This window comes from Melanaphis sacchari, unplaced genomic scaffold (genome assembly GCF_002803265.2).
Source record: "Melanaphis sacchari strain LSU unplaced genomic scaffold, SCAv2.0 Contig0_pilon_pilon, whole genome shotgun sequence".
Taxonomy (NCBI): domain Eukaryota; kingdom Metazoa; phylum Arthropoda; class Insecta; order Hemiptera; family Aphididae; genus Melanaphis; species Melanaphis sacchari.
Window position 1 is genome coordinate 3,797,501 of NW_020270366.1, and position 20,673 is coordinate 3,818,173.

The 20,673-nt window shown below is 27.9% G+C and overlaps 1 long non-coding RNA gene across 1 annotated transcript in view; it reads right to left on the bottom strand.

Moving 5' to 3' along the window:
* Window positions 1–1,466: 1,466 nt before the first annotated feature.
* Window positions 1,467–20,673, bottom strand: part of LOC112597819 — a 93,190-nt gene continuing 73,983 nt past the window's right edge. Inside the window, exon 3 of the long non-coding RNA XR_003114862.1 lies at window positions 1,467–1,544. This is a non-coding gene — a long non-coding RNA (uncharacterized LOC112597819). The remainder of the gene's footprint in view (window positions 1,545–20,673) is intronic.

Sequence of the window (20,673 nt, forward strand, 5' to 3'; positions counted from 1 at the left end):
TAAGTACCTACTATATATTACATATAGTTATAGTATTTAAAAAATGTTTTTAAAATTAAAAAAATACGTACACAACACATAGATAGCTGCTGATCGGTAATAGATTAAAACGTGAGAACCATCTTCATTAGTGGAAGCCACGCTTAATAGTATTATTGCCAATCGAATCGTGGATACACATTTCCAACTACTCTATAATATAATATATTATATAATATTATATCCTTTCTAAAAATATAATATCATCAGCAGTGCCATCGATTCGCCCGAGTCATACTAGGCTTAATTTCATGTCTCGTTAAGAAACTATAACATTATGTAATGCACGTAAATTATCATAAGTTATGATTGTTATGATTCACAACACGTAAATAAGGTATCTGAAAATCTGCCACGAATGTCGACTGAATATATGTGATATAATCTTGACCAATTGTTTTTTTTTAAACAATGGTTTTTTTTTTTTTTAATAAGTTTTTTCAGGTTATTTTATAATACATAGCGATTAATAATTGTTATAAATATGTAGGTATAAAATAACTATTTTTAATTTATCCAGTTTTTAGTAAATACAACAGTAGCATAAAAATGCAACAAAATAGTATAAGATTTAAATATCATAGATTCAAATAACATTTTTAATTATTTTCATTTATTCGTGAATATTTTTCTCGAGTATTTATTTTGTTACGGTATAAAAATTACCATACAAAACATAGTTAAGCAACACACCTGTTAACATTACGTCAAGAGATTGTTCAAAACTTTATTAAATTATAAATCAATAATTTTTTCAGAGTTTATTTTTTTAGCATTATTATTTTTAATAAAAGTTATAACATTATAATCGATAACTCATTGAGTTTTTTGAATCGATCTTCGGGCAAAACAAATTTAAAAAACAATAATGTACAATAATTGCTGCAGCAATCGATGAAAATTTACTTCGTACAGTGGTCCGAGGCCGTAATGGCGACCGGCACTGCAGCTATAACATAATCTGCTGCAACCAAGTGTACATAACAGCAGTCGATTTTTCAACGCCCGTTTTCTTGCAGCGGTCACACTAATTGGATTTTGGACCGGTCCCAATATACATACCGGGATTACCTGCAGTACGACATTATATTATTATAATATTGTATATTATGTATGGTAACCTGCAATACAACCTACACCTGCTATCCGTCTCCGTTCGAGACGTGTGCGCGTATGATATCGTATAGGTAGGTGCTTATAAAATTGTTAATATTATTATTTTTACTAATAATATATATATAGGTAATATATGCACTCTCATGCGACCGCGCGTCCACGTTCAAACAAATTATTGTAGATGGAAGTCTCGGATGGTCCTCCGGCGTCTCTTGTCATTTTGTCTAATGGTTTTCCCGTGTACGGTCGTCGACGGATGCTGCTACAGCTTGTGCCCACCATATTAATCATAGTAAATATATTATACTATTATTTTATCGTGTTCGCGAAATCTTCCACGATTTCTGTTATCACGCTTCCTGTTTGATTTCCATTCACCGTCGCCATCCCTGCAACATTAACGCGAAGGTTCTATATAGTAAATCTATTATGCGTATATTTAGTATAATTATACGTATTTGTGCGTGCGCGTTTGTAATATTATACACGCGCACATATATTATTATAAAGTATATTTATCGAAATAGGATTTAGAGTATTATTCGTTTCAAGTATGATGGATTTTAGGTCGATAAAAAAAAAATGTGATGCTCGGTGTATGTTTCCAATTATATTATATTATGTTGTATCTATATAAGGATAAAAAACATTTTTGGCATCGTGTCAGATTTTTAATCTACAAACAGATCTTCTACAGACGTGTTTTAAACTATTGTCTTATAAGCGCATTATTTTTTATTTAACCGCGCAATAATATTGATATAATGATAAAATAATAATAAGAATTGCCACACGAACGTTTCGACTAGCAATAAATAACATGTTGGAGGTTTTTACAATAAACAAATCCTGTAGGCGTACGACCATAATATTATTCAGCTTTTATATTATATAAACGTATCTGTAAAGACTTTTGACTGTAGTTTTTTTTTATTATGTTCACTTCTGCTTTTTACATATGATTTAAAATGTAATTTGATTGTTTTTATTTTTAACTAATCGCTACGATTGGAAGGAAGTTTTTACGTATTTACTGGAAATTTTTTTATGCCCCCAATTGCGTTACTTTAAGTGATATGATTTAACCACAAGATTTTTTGAAACCATATAGAAATCGATTATTATTATTATAACTATAATATTATATAATTGAACAAATTCGTTGTTAATTGACTACAGTATGTACACATCCATGATCTATCGGCATCATCAATCGCGCCCCACGGCATCTTGACAATTATCCACATATACACATACCATGGCATGCATCTAGTTCTGCACTATACAATAATCGCATCGATTATATAATTATGCACAAATTATTGCTACTGTCCATCAAACTACAGTTTGAAAATCTTGCTTGAAACATGTATAATTCAGTACCTATTCATAAGTACACATATTATTCCGAGTAGAGTTTCGTTTGAACGCCGCCAATGCAATGTATACCTTCATAATATAATATACAAGCATAAATATAATTACTTTAATTACCATCTTAACTTGAGTTGATAATACCCCATGGCAAAATAATTTTTTGTTGGATAACAAACGTCAATCATAATTTATTTTGCTGTGAAATAATATTAATTATTTTAAAGGTGTGACTTCTGCAAAGTCGATACGTCATAATATATACCTAAACATAATAACTTCTATACCTAATATAAAATACCGATATTATTTGTGTATATTGTAAAATTATCTACACAATGTAAACATATATGAGTATTAGCTGTAGGCAATAGCACTAGAAAACACGAAATACAAATTAAAAATCGATTAGGAATTTCATGTTCAAAACTTGTACACGGCCACCTGACATCCAAGGTCAATTTTTTTAGAAATGTATTATTTTGTCATAATAACACTCAACGAAATATACAAAATGACTTCATTAATGAGTTTTTTCATTTTTTCAAAATACTAAAAGTCAATCAAGAACAAAATACCAAAATAAAAATATACTAAATTAAATTACCAAAAATATTATATTTATGTATATATATCTCACACAAATTCAGATTTTCGAATAAACTTAATTTTAAAATTCTCGTTTACTGGATACAGTATTTATAAACACGATTTATACAATCAAGTCTCTAATTTAAATTAAAACATATTGAAAATTGAAAAACATATTTTAGTATAATAGGTATATACCAAAATAATTATTTTTTTAAATTGAAGTTTCATATGATTGGTGTAAACATAAACCGATTCACTAAACAAACAAAATGTATATTTAAAACTTTTTTTTGATTATTTGAATTATAGTATCTAATTTCTAAAAATTTAAATCGGTATAATATTACACTAAAAAAAGTTAGTGAATAAAATCATATTATTACATACACCTAAGTGTAATAGTTAAACAATTTATAATTTATTATTATTTTCCTATTATAACCAACCTATGCTGAGGTGTCGTAGTAATTTCAAATTATCGTGTATAGTGGGCGTCGGCAACGATACGTTAAAAAGTTGAATGTGGTGGATAAGAAAACCGCTTCAAATCGAATTTTAAACAGCGGTCTAGTTTTCCGTTCTCGGTAAGACCATTAATAAAGGCGGTCATGTTCGACGGATATATAATATTTTACAATACACTAAACAAAATGACTGCGTCTGGTCAGTGATGATTTATATGTTAAATTTATAAGTGAAATAATATTAATCCAACGGTGTCTTATCCAGGTAGAAAGCGTATTTATATGGCGTGATAGAGTCGTAGAGACTGCAAACTGAATGAAGAGGCTTTCTTGCGGCTACATAATATAATAAAATATAATATTATGTACATACGATTTGTACATACTAACACTATAATGCATGTACCGCAGATAATCCGCAAACGAAGATCGTTGTATAACTTAACGACGCATTGTCCATTGCTCGAGTTTCGAGAATGAATGAATACGTCTTATCCTAATACGCTCATAATAAAATGTGTAACATAGACATGTACCTAATTTAACCAGCTGAAAAAGAAAACCACTCTCTGAAGTAAGTAAGTATAGTTACAATATTTTTTATTATACACGATGACAATTTAAGTAGGTATTATCATAATAAATATAATTTTAACATTGTTTAGTCAGATATTTTTTTTTTTTTTAACTTAGATTTGTAGTATAAGTTATTCATTAATACTGAACATAGAATTTAAATGTTTAATTCTATTTTTCAGAACTGTAAATTTAATTGATTTAATATTTGTGGGAGAAATATAGACATTAAGTATTCATCTGAAATATGTGGTTTGTTTATTATACATTAATATTTACTACACTATATTATATCATGTTTCATGTATGAAATACTTTGATTAAAATATTTCAGGATTGTAATTCACAGCGTATTACAAATGCATTTCTGTGTATTTTCTATTAAGATGATACTCTGATTTAATAGTATTTTTCATACCTTGTTAATTCATAAACCAAAAATTAACAAAAATAACGTTATATTTCATATAATTTTTTGAATTTTGAACTATAAAAACTATAAGTGCACTTAATTGATTTTTGAAGCTAAATTTTTTAACTCATAAATCATATTAAACCCTGCTTGAGTATATACAAATTATAAAAACATACAAAACTCAATCGATTTAAACGCCGTTGCGCTTTTCCTGATATGAACGTATGTGCGATGTATGTATAATAGTTTATATATAGCCAGAACACATTTTCAGACTTGGGTATATGGTGGGAATGTTGCTGTGGTGTGATTGTGTGTATGCTGAAAGACGACGCCGTTTTCAGTTTTGTTAACGAGACTTGCAAAAGTCACAACAAGCGATTAACGTAATGTGGGCCGATTGCAAGTGCGGGCCTAAAGTTTAAGGGGTACACCGCGCTAAAGTCTAGTGCCATTCTCATGCAGGCGTCATTCAGCGTAAAGCTGTGAAAGATATCTCGAAAACGAACGATGACGAGACGTGATTTGTGCACTGTACTATATTCATCGCGTGATCACACCATAACGTACCTACGTTATAAGCAATAATAATATTATGCTCAGTGCGAGGTCGCAAAAGAATAATAATATTATATTAAGTCCAATAATCTTAACTGTGCATAGTATAAATATGATCATTTTCGAATCAAGCCGGTTTAAATGGCGCACGAGGACATCTATAAAATATTAAAACGTAGCCGCTTGTTATGCCTACTGGCTAGTGGCTACTACTTTAATATTAACATCTCATATTCTCATGTGTGTCGTATATATTTACACGTAGATATGTCATATACAGCATGTATTAGCATATATACAATGAGATACTCTCGCAGTTCAAAGTCATTCGAACGCCCCGCGATCTTAAAGTTATTTCGTAGCTTTTCACTATATATTTAGTTTCTATCTATATTTTCGTGATAATACGATTTACAACAATATATTACGTAATATTATACACGCCACTTACCTATAAAAGGCTACAATAATTTACGTCGTCGACGACAACAGCGCCGCCGAATCGATCAAACGGCGTGGTGTAATATAGCTGTCGTGTATATTAAACTATATAATACACCGTTATTATGTTTACATCCCCCTCCCCATATCATTTTCCGTCTTTGGGTTATCGTTCAGAATTAGTTTTCAAAAATACCTAATAATAATAACGTTTGTAAGCGCGACGACGTGTCTCGTACATTTTTAATAATAATATCGTCTACGGGCAACGCACACGGAATATAATATAATATATCATACGCACAGCACGCAACGCACGCCATGCCGTAATCATGTCCGGAGCACACACATGCACTCACACTCGGGTCTATCCGAGTCCGCGCGCGCATTACTGCAGTTAATGACAATTTGATTGACTCCCGGACACTGCCTACACATACACACACACACACACACATTGTTATTACTTATTACTTTTGCTGTTGGAACTGACAAAACGGCCGCCCATTATTATTATTGTTGTACGATGTTCGTCTCTTGGTCTATAAAACGCTTTTAATTGCCATCACAACCGCCACCACCCATCGGAAAATTTTCAGACAATCAACACATTTATATTTTTTATATACATTATTTTTTGCATCAACTATTATAACGAATCCATAATCGTATTATGTTTTTGTAGAACAAAATTAGGACTTATGAATAAACCTTATTACTCCATTGATTTTCCCAAGGATGTGTACAGCCTATCAAACATTACTGAAGGTTTACTACATAGAGGTTATTAAGTTATTTGCCTAAAGAATATTTATTATTTTTTTTTTTTTTCTGTGAATGAGTTTGTTATTTAATATAGGTATTATTAAATATCATAAGATTTCACTGATAACTATAATAACATTATATTGATGATAATGATGTATAGGTAAGTATATTTTATTTTATTTTAATAATAACTACATCGTTATTATTGGTTATAAATATTAAAATAGTTATTATAGTTACTTTATTTTCTAAATAATTTGGTGAATATTTTTAGTTTTATAATATTAATAATTTCATACTCAATACTTAAAATGCATACTCACCGTAGGTACTTATTATTTTAGTTTGTCGTTAGCACGCTCAAAATCTACTCCAAATTTAACTTCATAACTTGAGTTTTTTTTTTTTTTTAATAATTGTCTTTTTCTTTTTTTAAAATTGTATTTATAAACATTGTTTACATTTAATACTTATATAATTTAACTGTAAAAGGATAAGATAAACGTAGAATAAGAAATATTTAAAATCATATTGATGCAGCGTGTCTCTATTTACCATAATACTAGTATACCTACCTACAGAATTAAGGTATTTTGACTGGGAGCAAAAGTAATGTTAATAAATTATTATAATACTAAATGCAACTTTTAAGTAGTTGGTAGATAACTAAATAAAATTATTTTCTATAACATTGTAATGGTGCATTATAATAAGATTATCATATTCAATTATGTATATTCTGTCAAATTTTATATATTCATAAATCATAACATAGATAATTATTAAATTTAGTCTTATATCTAAAATATAAGACGTTAACTTTGATTAAATCCATTTTATTATTTTTAAGTGAAGAATTCCGTTCCGTAAAAAACTACTTACTGGAGTATAACAACATCCTTATAATACATATTAAGGTATAGTCATTTTTTTTATTAATGATACATAGATACATTTTTAAGTAGCTCCTAAATAAAATAGTTAATGAAATACTTCAGCAGACTTTCATACTTCATTCGGGCTCATTTTTGTTGATGTAAAAAAAAAAAAATATAACTTTTAAATTAATTATCATATGATTTGTTCCATTCACAAATAGTGATCTCAGTTATTTGACTAAAACGAAAAATGTATTGATTTTATAAGAGTATTGAATTGTCTTCAGATAGTCTAAATTTATTTTCAGTTTTTAGGTTTAATTCAAAAATGTAAGTTTTTTAATTTTTATCAATTGCGCATTTTTTAATATCTAATAAGTTTTTATTATTCGTAAAATACAAGTATTATATCCACTAATTTTTTAACCATGAAAGTGAATTGTAAACGATAATTTTAATTTTTTGTTAGGTATATATTACTATATTAAGTAATATATATATTATTTAATAATAACAGAAGCATGTTTAATGATAATTTTAATTTAAAACAACAATACAGGATATTATAATATTAATGTCGCATCGCGTACATCGGTTTTAAAAATTTGCAATAAATATTTTAACAAACTAATTTTCCACACTTAAATTCCACTTAGTAGCCCATAAATGCTAACTCAATAAAATATATTATAGATTATAATAATACAATCAAATAAAATACTTTTGTTCAAGTTTATCAAGTATAGTGGTGATGGGAGAAACACGGATAAGAGTTAGAGCAGAAAAAGATCATACACTGTAGCCTAATAAAGAAGAAAATTCTAATGTAATTGGAATAAAGTTGATTGTAACTATTATTTGAAAATCGTCGAAAAGAATAGAGTGTTTCTAGGAGATATATAGATTTATATCAATCACATGTCGAAACGAAATAAATCGATAATCTATTTAGCCCATAGAGCTTTCAGGAAAGTGTTGTGCAAAAAAAAATTAAATCTGAAGTATTAGAAAACCGGATAAATTACCGGGAGCAGTAATCAATAATACAGTGATTTTTTTTTTTTTTAAACTGAAATCGGTAAATATTTTAACATTCGGAATTCATATCGAGATTAACGGATGGTAAAAATGTGTTGTAACTTGTGCAAAATATAAAATCCTATACCTTCAGTATATACTATATTATATAATATATATATATATATATATATATTACTTAAATATAAAATATGAGCCGATTTACGGATGAAACGATTTCGCTCTGTATAACTATGTGTTATCATCATCAACGTCTTGAATTTTCAAGCAAATGAATATACTTTCAAAAAATTAACAACCGCCCGAATGTATTTTAACGCAATTATATATATTATGTACGAACTATAGCAAATAATCACAGACCTTCCTACACATATAGTGCCCGTCGACTTTTCGTCGCTATTAATATTATTACCGTAACGTGCGAACGACTCAATATATAGTTAGCGCCTCACTTTGAGAATAATATTATATGCCTCCCGGGTCTTAAACTCAATAAAATGTATATATAATGTATTACACAGGTTTGCTGTATAGTATAGTGTTCTGGCAAGCCGTCGCGGTATGTATAATTGGTTGGCGGTGTGATTACACGCCATTAGACACCACGAACGCTTCTTATGAGATTAAATCGAATGGCAAACAATTATCCACCAAGTAAGTGTTGACGGTTATTTTTTTTTAGAAATATATTCTTCTTATTCTTTTACCGCTGATACGCTCGTGACCTGCATATTCTGGTGCCAACATGATTGATTATAATGTTATGTGCGGATATCGGCCGTGGATTTTTAATAAAAGTGTAGGTATATTATTATATTATTATTATCTCATATACATGCGTTACTTACGTTTAACTTGAACAGGTGCGAATTACGATAGTAAATTAAATACATTATCGCATATAAAATAAAAATGAAAATGAAAATCGTGATCAAAATCATATCGCGAAGGTTAGGTTAATATGATCATAACGATAATAAGAATAATGATAATAATCGATAAAATACTTTTATACGTATAGTAACGACGACAATAGAACTAGTTCATCACCGACTTACACTAAATATCTATAATATAAAAATATTTAAATATAGAAAGCCACTGATTCTTAAATGACACCATGTAATGTACAAGGATTTCGCGTAAAATGTTTTTTATACATATAAGCAGGTTGAGTCGTAATTTTTAAGTTTATTTAAATTCGAACATTATAAAAACAGTTAATTTTTTTTCGCATAATGATTTAGCCATTGTGATATACCACATATCGTTTTAAACATTTATGCTTCATGTGTGGCGCGTTATATTAAATACATTTTTTTACACCTGAAAAATACTAAAGAATGCAATTGGTTGTTAAAAAAACTTTGAAAATATGATTCTTCGTATTATGATTTCATGCAGGCAACATGAATAGGCAACTTGTCAACGATAAACGAAAATTGAAATGTTAGATACCAGATCTCACTATACTTAAAAGTAAATATGTATCATAATATTGAATTTTCGATCGAAACAACTTAAATATATTCATTACTGATACTGTTCTCTAAATCTATTTCGAAAAAATTACGCCATATCACCATATCACTTGATCTATTCGTATTTCACACTACCGTCGTACCTACACTTGACCAGAAACTGCAGATGTTGTGTCTATTCAACATAAATTGTTTACAATACAGCTGTATTCTCTGTTATCTTGATTATATTGGATCAACTATAGGCGCAAAATATATTATAGTATGCATATAATAGGGCTATGAGTAATGGGTATGAGTAATGGCGGTTATCATAACTATTCAGTCCTAACACAGCTACGCACGTTTAATATTTGACCTTAAAGGACTATCGATAGTATGTATTATGATGGTAAATTTGAAAGTATAAAATAATAAATTACCCCATTGGAAAAAATATTTTGTTCGTAATTTGGTAAAAACAATCACTGTATATGTTCAAAATAAATAATAGTTTTATAAAGTAATGACAAAATACTGTTGTATTCTCTATTAAATGTATGTAATAATATCACAGTGAAGTCATAAAATTTAATATTTTAATAGTAATTATATTTATTTTTTTGAGTTATAATTTTTTTTTGAGAAATGTTAAAAATTAATATATTCAGTAATAACATTTATTTTTTATTTTCATCGATATGTACGATTTATTTGAGAGATGAGAGAGTAAAATCCAGGAAAATATAAATCAACTGTTATATTCATTGCATTAAAATCAAAAAAAGAAAATCTAAAGAAAAGATTCTAAAATTTAAATTTTAGTTAAATTACCAGGGTCTCTACTAAAATTTTAATTTAAACCTGCAGAGTGTAAAATATGAAAATAATGGAAATATAATTCTACTACTTTTGATTGTTTATCTATTACCTTAAAAATTGGAAAGTAGAGTACTTTGAGAGTAATACTAAGTCATAATAATATGTCAACAGATATTTATTTTATTCAAGTAAAATCTATCAATTAAATAAATCGCTAAGAAAAATTCTCGTAGTAAATTCTTATTTAGTTTTCTAAATGAACAGGGTCAGTCTTGGCTTTAAAAAATTACTCCAAGCTCATAATTAATCAAATAAAATCGGTTGTTAGTTGATTGAGTGAATTCACAAAATTAAAAAACTTTGATACTATAGTTAATGATATTCGTTTTTCAATGAATTAAATTTAACAAATGATAGAGATTATAACTTAAATAAATCAATAAAAACCGAACTACTCAACAACGCAAGCTATAGCTAATATTATTACAATAGTAAATTAATACAGCATATCCGTATTAAAATGCATAATATACTCGTATATTCGTATAAAGTATTAAATTAGGAACGTGATTATATTAGACTTATTACTATTATGTATTACATTCTATTGATAAACACGTTGTTTTTTTTTTTACAGGTAGGTATACTTCACTATCTACGAGAACGAAAATAAAAGTATCGTATCTGTAATAACGGTAATATAATATATTTGTTCGTTAATATAATATTATCATGTAAAAGTAGTAACGACTTTCAGAGGATAATGATTTTATAATTTTATAGCTACTGAGTGGTTTGTATTTGGTATAATATTGACTGTGCAGTACACAACTCTATCAAATATATATTTTTTTAATCCAACACCTTGTCGAGTAAATTATATATAAAAAAAATAGAGGTGTCGTGCTAGCGAGACAGATACACATAGAAAGAGAGAGAGACGGAGAGAGACGGAGAGAGAGAGAGCGAGAGAGAGAGAGAGAGAGATGGAAGTGGAGTCAGAGAAACCGAAAAAGGGTTTTGACGGCCGCGACACACAACAGCACGGGCGAATGCGACGGACACGATTCGGCCATTAAAGACCGTGCTCGACGATAATAATGACTTTATTAACGTGGTCGGAATGGAAAACATAATATAAAAAAAAAAATACTCGGTATATAACGACTTACGCACATTACAGCAGACAGAATAATAATGTGTTTCATTGTCTACGGAATATAATATTAGAAAAGTATTATAAAGTGATAATGTGCAAGTATATAATGTTTTCTCTTATTATTATATTTTCTCCTAATCAGTGTATTTTTCGAATTCAATTTTATATTAATTAATTCTTCCAGGTATTCTAGAAATTATTATGATACATACTAAAGGTATGAATTTAATTTCTATTGAACATACACATACAAATAATACTAAATTATGCTTATAACGCTTATAACTTTAATATAGTATATTTTTAAATATTAAAAAATATCATAACGTATTTTATACGATATAGTGTCTGATTCGTAATAAAAGGATCACCCCGTGAATTTACCCACCCACTACTAATATTAGTTATTATTAGGGGAACCTGAAGTGTATATTATAAAATTATAGTATACGCGTTCTTACCGGGCCCAAGATGGAATGCAGAAAAAAATCATAATCGCAATCGGACTTACTGCGTCCAAAACGTTTAAATAGCGCGCGTGACCTACTTGCCCGGCAGTCATGTCGAGCTTAATTTAATTTCGTTATTTAATTTCGGTTGTGCAGCTCTATTGTTACATTTTATCAACGTAAAGACGTCAGCAAACCTCTTTTTTATTTGCGTAATGCCTATAATTGTTGAACAGTAGAAACTCAAGAACTATGTTAGGGCTATAACTATTGTGACGTGAATACATCACTTGTTCACTTCATCACTACATATAATATATATTCACCAATGTATAAAATGTATTGTGTTATAATTCCATTGTTTTTTTTACCTGATTTTCACGAACGAGTTCACCGGTCGTGTAATGTATTCAATAATAAAAATAAAAACCTACCTAACCAATATCAAATTCTTTAGACTATAATGAGCCTATTTGGTGTATAGAATACTTCAGATTATAAAAAAAAAACATTTTCGTTAAAAAAAAAAAAAAATTTTGACAATAATTATTATAATATTATATGAACGTAAAATTGACAATACTATGAATCATTGAGAGTATACCAAAACTTTATTTTAAAAATACGAAAAAATATGAAGTATTTGAAACTAAATCTTAATCATTTTATACCTCATATTTCCAAAAATTCATCATATCAACAATCATATTTTAAAAGATATTTAAGCGTGTGATTTTCCGGCCGCCGTCAGATTGGTAAAATTTTGCCCATTCACACAATAATTTATCCCTTGCGATTATTTTGCTATTCAATTGAATGTTGAGTAGACCGGTCCTTTTTTGTACTATTTTCTCTGTATTTAACTATATACCGATTGGAAAAATATTAAAATTGTTTCGCTTTTTATAAATGTTTATTTTAGTATCAATTTAAAATGTAAAAGAATGTATTATAAATAATTATTATTTTACTGAATATAAAGACCTATCGTTAAAAAATAAAATCTCCACACATAGTCTTATTTGTTTAACGAAAGCTTTTAGATTATTACTTATTACACGGAGCGTATCACCTATATTAAAATAACTACATTACAACTACATTAAAATATTAGTGTTCTAACCCGTTCACCCCTATATCAAGATTTAAATTTTACACTTATTCTAAATTATGTAACTTATTACGTAACAATAATTTGTAACCAAAAAAACGACTTATAGCCCATTTTTTACCACTAAAAATAAATTTTCTTAGTAGAACTCTGTAATGGTAAAATAAAATCCAATCATCATCGATCACATAGATTTTTCTTTAATTCAAAAATATTTCTTTATCAAATATGATGTAACTATTATTACGTAATAATATATAACCACAAACACAACTTGTAACCTATACGCTGTGTGTTACCCCCCCCCCCCCCCCCCCCCCCCCCCCCCCCCGGGGTCTCCCCCCCCCCCCCCCTCCCCAATAATACGTTAATTAAATGTCAAATAAATCTACGTGATACACTTAAATGTATGCGTATTCATTATATTATATCATAGAAAGCGTTTGGTATGATGATGATTAATTGGTTGATATCATTTTTTAATCACACATGTTTCTGTGCAATGTCTAGCATGCCAGAACTTTGCACACGTATCTAATAAGATAGAAAATTAAAATAGGCTCAACCCAATATACTTGGATTAAGTTATAGATATGCTTCACATGATATATGCTATATTTCTATAGCAGAACTAATTTACTTCGATTTAAATACATTGCAGGCAAATAATATCCAACGGTACAGAATACGATTTAACAGTCAAGTTTTAAACAAACAGAGAAAAATTAATTAACCGAACAATAAAATATAGTTCAGTATAAATTATTGAAAACAACATTGTTTTAATGTTTTCAAAAGTCAAATATGTATAATATTATTATTATTATTATTATTATCCAAGAACAACTGCTGTCAAATTAAATTCGTGACGACAAGATACTATATATCATGGGATGACGATTGATTGCAATTAAACAAGCCGTTGTTTAATTCGTATATATTATATAATATGGGTCTCGATATATTTCTATTTACAGACATCCTGAATTTTCGGGAGCAGGGAGAAGTGAGTATAAAAATAATTAATGTCAAAAGTGTCTGTTCAGGCCCGTGTACGTACTATATATTTTATACGATGACGTTGTGACCTTAACAATTTGTTATCGTATGATGAGATCTAACATTCGGTAAACACATAACTGACTGTGTAAGGAGATATTATGTACGTTAAAATAATATCTGTATATGTATATTATATGCATATAAATGGTTTCAAAAAGTATTCAGAGACAAAATATTCCCGCACTATCGTATTAATACAGAAGTTTTTTTTTTAAATTTTTTTCCGACACATTATTTAGAGGAAAACATCTGTAAAATAACAACACATAAAGTCAGCAATATGAATTGTTATTACATACCTAAAATAAATAATAACATGGTTTGAATGTACTTGTATACATTATATAATGTATGCAAGTCTCGATGCGTTCAAATACACATAAATTATAATTTATTATTGACCATTCGTTTTGTTTGATAACGCATCAGTCATATATACGTCTTAATAATAAAATATAATGTATAATAACTTATCAAATACAATATGCAACCACGAACGTAGTTGTTCCTTTTCGAAATATAACCAATATAAGATAATATAAACAACCATAATAATATACGCATATTGTAATATCAATAATATGTCTTAGAATAGAATAATAATACATTCTTCTTGAATATAATTGATATTTTTTCTATAAATCCTTAAAATATTTTGAATTCCTGTCCCTTTTGACACGTCTGTATAATACATGCGTATATGTGACCGTATAAATTATATTATGTTGACTTACAGTTGTAAATACGTTAAAATAGATGACATACTATACGTGTTGTTATACCTACTACGTTTGTATGCACTATGCAGATAATATATTTAATGTCATGTATAATAATATTATAAATCATATAGTTCTATGGCCGATTAACCTGATGTATAGAATTACTAAAAGACAATCTAATGCGAGTCGCGTTAAACTATATAATAGTCTATACATACTTTAATATTGTTAGCTCCGTTTGAAATCGACTCAAGGTAGGCATTTCCCGTATTTATCGTTTTCGTCGCATGACGCGCACACAAACGCGTTACGGTTTGGTGTTGTTTTTAATTTCGATGTTAAAGTGAATAATGAAATATTGTCTGTTCTGTCATAATTTGGATTGATTTTTTTTTTAAATATTTTAATTTTAAATCGATTGTTTTTAAACTTGAATATTTTACATCGATTAATTGGAATGGTACGATTTGGTAAATCATATTCTCGTAAAACTATTCGCATGGGACTCGAAAACCATCATCGTTAAATTATAACACTACATTATGATATGTGCAGCTGTTTCAGACGTTTAGAAATCGTACTTTTTCAGTAAAATTTATGTCCTAGGATTTTACTTATTATGCATCATTCCACGTGAGCTGTTGTAAAAGCTAGTCGCAGTTGGTTCTTGTGAATATAATAACGGTTTGCGAACACCTTTGCGTCGTTTTCTTACCGCATCGCGTCGGACTATTTAACCCGAAGTTGCGCGAGATCTCTGATCGATGGACACAGAGTGACAGTGATATGCCAGAAAAGAGAAAACGTATAAAACAACGGCGGGCGCGTCGCGTTTCTCAAATGTGAAAATAATCATGTTCGACAAGACCCCATCGTACGCCGCACACCCACAATTATTATCTCATTACGGGGTACAGTTTATACGTATATTGTAGGCATGGATACACAAACTACATTGCGTATCTGTTGCTGCGTCTCTACTACGTGTGACGTAATAATAATCATATTAAATAAAAACATAATGCAAAACAATGATAGTAATAATTATGTTATTATGATGTACCGTCGCTCGTATATATATATATATATATATAATATGGTGGTGTGCGTGTGTGTTATACAAGCATCTTAATACCACATATTATCTATGTATATATACACACCATATAGTATTATTATAATGCAGCTAATGTAGGTATATATATATATATATACGCTAACCTATCATAAATTGTATCACATAGTTCGCTCAAATGATGTTTTAATGGTTTTTCGTTTGCATATATGAGTAAACACCATAACGAGTGCTGGCCGATACAAAATGTAGGTATATATAAAAAAAATAATAATAATTAATACATCATTTGTATATGTACCTATTTTTTTATTTTATTTTTATTTTTTGTACGTGAACGTAAATAAAAACACTTTTGAAAAATCATTTGTACTACACTCCTCCCACCGCCATTTACACAAGACTATTAAAACACCATAACATTTCGTATTTTCACATAACGCATTCATGTATTATTATCCTTAAATAATCCATTATATAGCTGATACCTATATAATACACACGTGTTGGATTTTTGATGTCTCTATTAACAAAACGAAAACCACATTCGCTTTTCATTTGGACAAATAATAAGTGGTCAAGCTAGGTCAGAACTCTGCAATGATTTAAAACCTTCATTTGTTAACGGTCCACATTAAGAAAAAAATATCTATAAGTGGACCACTACTAAAAATTTAACTTCAAATTTTACTTAACATCTATTTAATTAAAAATGACAATATTTACTTTGATTGACCTTAAAAATGTATTGCGGGTAAGGTTAGATCACATTTAAGAACTTTGAGGGTCACTCTAATTTTATTAGGTAAAGACATCCCATTGGCCAAATCTAACGTTTAGAAAATTTTTCTAACGTGACGTGCCAAAATTGCATGATATTTGTTTTTTTTGTTTTTGTTTCTTGCGTGCTATTAAATTATAAAAAATATAATATTATATATATATGAAAAATGTACTTAATACCTATCTATTGTATTTTTTTAGTAAATAAATAAGATATTTAATATAAGTAATATTAGTATTTATTAATTTATTTCATGTGATTTTTTTTTTTTTTTGTTCATTTGATGCTGATAATGAAAAAGTATTTACATTATTATTTTTTATTTATTATTAAAAATAAAATATGATATAATATTTTTATTTTCGCATAGCTTTAACATTTTTTTGCGTGCTATTTTACTCATATGTGCTACGGATTTTTCATCCCTTCTTTAAGGTTACCTAAGTAGGACATCTGGATACCTGAAATTTTTAAATAACAGTTATTATTCGATAAAATAATTATTATGTACATAGTTCCGGTTTTGGTGCGTTTTTCTCAGACGTAGTCATTGATTAAAATTATTTTAATAAATATGTGTGACAAAACTATAATGGGGCCTTGATTGCAATCGTTGTTTGCATAAAATTTGTTATATTGAATTGACTAAGATCGCAGCCGATAATTATATTAGGTGCCGTTAAGTGACTAAGACTTTAAAGTTGAATTTTATTATTATCAGTCTATCAATCTCTGCACTGATGTATCTGCAACTTTAGATAAATAAATGTATCTTTCTTAAATGTAAGGTTGGGTAAACAATTCCTATTATTTAATTATATAAATATAATTATTACGTAGGTAGCTGAATTTTTTAATGGAGTAATTCATAATAAGATCATACTTGAAAGAGTGGAACAAGAATAATTTACTATATTATCCAACGATACAGTATATATTTTAAACCTATATGCGGCTATATATCACATGTACTGACGTTTTGCCCTAACCGAACAATGAGTACTCACTAAACATGTTTGTCTGTTAAAAGAAAGACGAGGCACTTATTTATACCACTGGAAAAATAATATTATCTTATAATTTAATATATGTATATTACCATGATGTTATTACCTAATAACTTAGACATCATAAAATAAAGTGTTAATAAAATCAATGTAACAAAGAAATATGTATTTCTTATTTACTGATAACGAATAATACGAGTACATTTCATTATATTATATTTTCTATTTTGTCCTATACTAATTAAAGTGTATTTTAATTAACTTTAATGAATCAATAAAAATATTATTTATATAAATAATAGCATGTTTATATTTATATGTTGAAATGAAATAACATTACAATATATTATTATTTAATTTAAATTTTAGATTTATTTATTTTGCTCCTCCTTAAAATATTAGGTATCTGTTGGGGAAGAGCGCTCATGACACTAAATAATATCTATTAATCGGAAAATAGTAAAACTCTTCCTTATGTGTGTATGTACTAAAGCCATAGTCACCAATTTCAATCGTAAGATATAAAAGGGGTCTTTCAAAGAATTTCATAAACTAGTTTTTTTTTATATTATATTATAAATGGCGAAAACCATTTGAAAATAGATCATAACACCGTTAATTTTAAGAGTCTTGATAAATTTAGAAGGTGAAAAATCATATCAATGTTTAATTATTTTTGAATAACTGTTTACGTGTTATATTACACCGCACAAATATTGTTACTAAACCACTTTTTTTTTAGTATTGAAATAAATGATTGGTATTTTGTCTATTTTATAGATATTAGTTATTCGTTAAAAGCTTATAGATTCAAATTTAATATTTTATAATAAATATACGGTTCGTTTATGTTAGCACTCACGAAAACTCGTAAACCGTAGTATAATAAACTGTTGTGATTTTATTTGTTTATTTATTTACATAATTTTTTCGTAGTTTTATTGGTCATGGTACATAACTTCAACATTTGATTCTTGTATAAAAATCATTGCCACTTATACTGATACGTTGTACATTAGTTATCATTATTAGTAATAGCATGTATATTACCATATCGAACTGAAACTTGGCGACTATAATTCACTTTCGTTTCTCCTAACCAGTCGTTAGAACCGATGATTGCCATCTTTGTGCACTGTCGAATAAAAGATTCCCATTTCAGAAAACTACCGTGATGATAGTAGTCAATTAACTTGGTTAGACAAGTATAATCGATGAATGAAGTGTGTACTATAATTTTTTTAACAATCACTTAGATATTATTTAATATATTTAATACCTATGTTAAAATTCATTAAAATTTTAATTAATAGTAATTATTAGTAAATTTAGAAGTCACATAAATATATATATTTCGCATCTATATCGTGTAGGTAATTGAATTATATCAAATTAAAGCAAGTAAAACATGAAGTTGAAAAAACGTTAAAACAAACTGTTTCTTCATTATCGGAAGGGCAAGGTTTTTTTTTTTAGTTGCTATTTTAAAATCAAATGCCAAACAAAAAAGTATGTTTGTTTTAAGGTCAATTTAAAATTCAACTCTCGATATCATAATTAATAATAATTCTATTCTATGTTAGAACAAATAAAAATATAAATAATTCAAAATTCTTAATTTTCATATTTCATTATATTTATAGTTAATAATTTTCATAATTATTAATTCACTATAATATTCATAACCAGCATTTGTAATTTTGTATTATGTTTAAAATACGAGTAATAAAAAATATAATTATAAATTTTGTTACGCTAAGTGTTTGTCCATATGACGGAATTAGGTCCGTTGTGTGTAGTTTAAACATCCATTTCATGAAATATTGTCCATTTTATAGCGGAATTACGCGAAGTGGAAAAAAAGCGTTTCTATTTAGCGAAATGGAAATAAACTTTGTCCACTACACGAAACGTACAATTACGCGATATGAATGCGACATGTATATATATGTCGCATCCACACAGTGAAACCACTCATTTCATGAACTGGATATCCGGATAGTGAAATTCGTCCAGATCAAGAATTTTGACGAAAATACATTATATGGACATTTATTTCATGAAACGGACATCCGTTTTATGAAATAGACAATACCTATATCGTTTATTTTGTGTAATTATTATTTTATTACGGGTATATAATAGTTTATAAACTATCATTATACATTTATACGTATATTATATTTTATTAAATAAATAATTATATTTTAACAAAAATATTTTTATTTTATTTTTCACGATTGATTATGACATTGACTGTTACAAAGCATACTTTTCAATATTAGTAAAGATAATAATGCTTTATCCGTGATCTATATTATATGAGGCTGTTAGAGAGATATCAAATTTAATTTTGGTAATTTCACATCCGATATCATATGAATGTTTCTTTATCGGTTATTTGGATGATAGTTGACGGATACCTATGTAACTCCTAAGTTATTCAAAAAATAACATTTAATGAGTGTTTGTGTATAACACAGTTACTATTATGTTTGCAGTTTATACGTGTACTTATTTATTATTTCATAATAAATAGGGAACAGTCAATGGCATCATAATCAATCGTGAAAAATAAAATAAAAATATTTTTGTTAAAATATAATTATTTATATAATAAAATATAATATATATATAAACGTATAATGATAGTGTATGAACCATTATATAATAAAATAATAAATACACAAAATACATGATATAGGTATTGTCCATTTCATGAAATGGATGTCCATATAATGTATTTTCGTCAAAATTC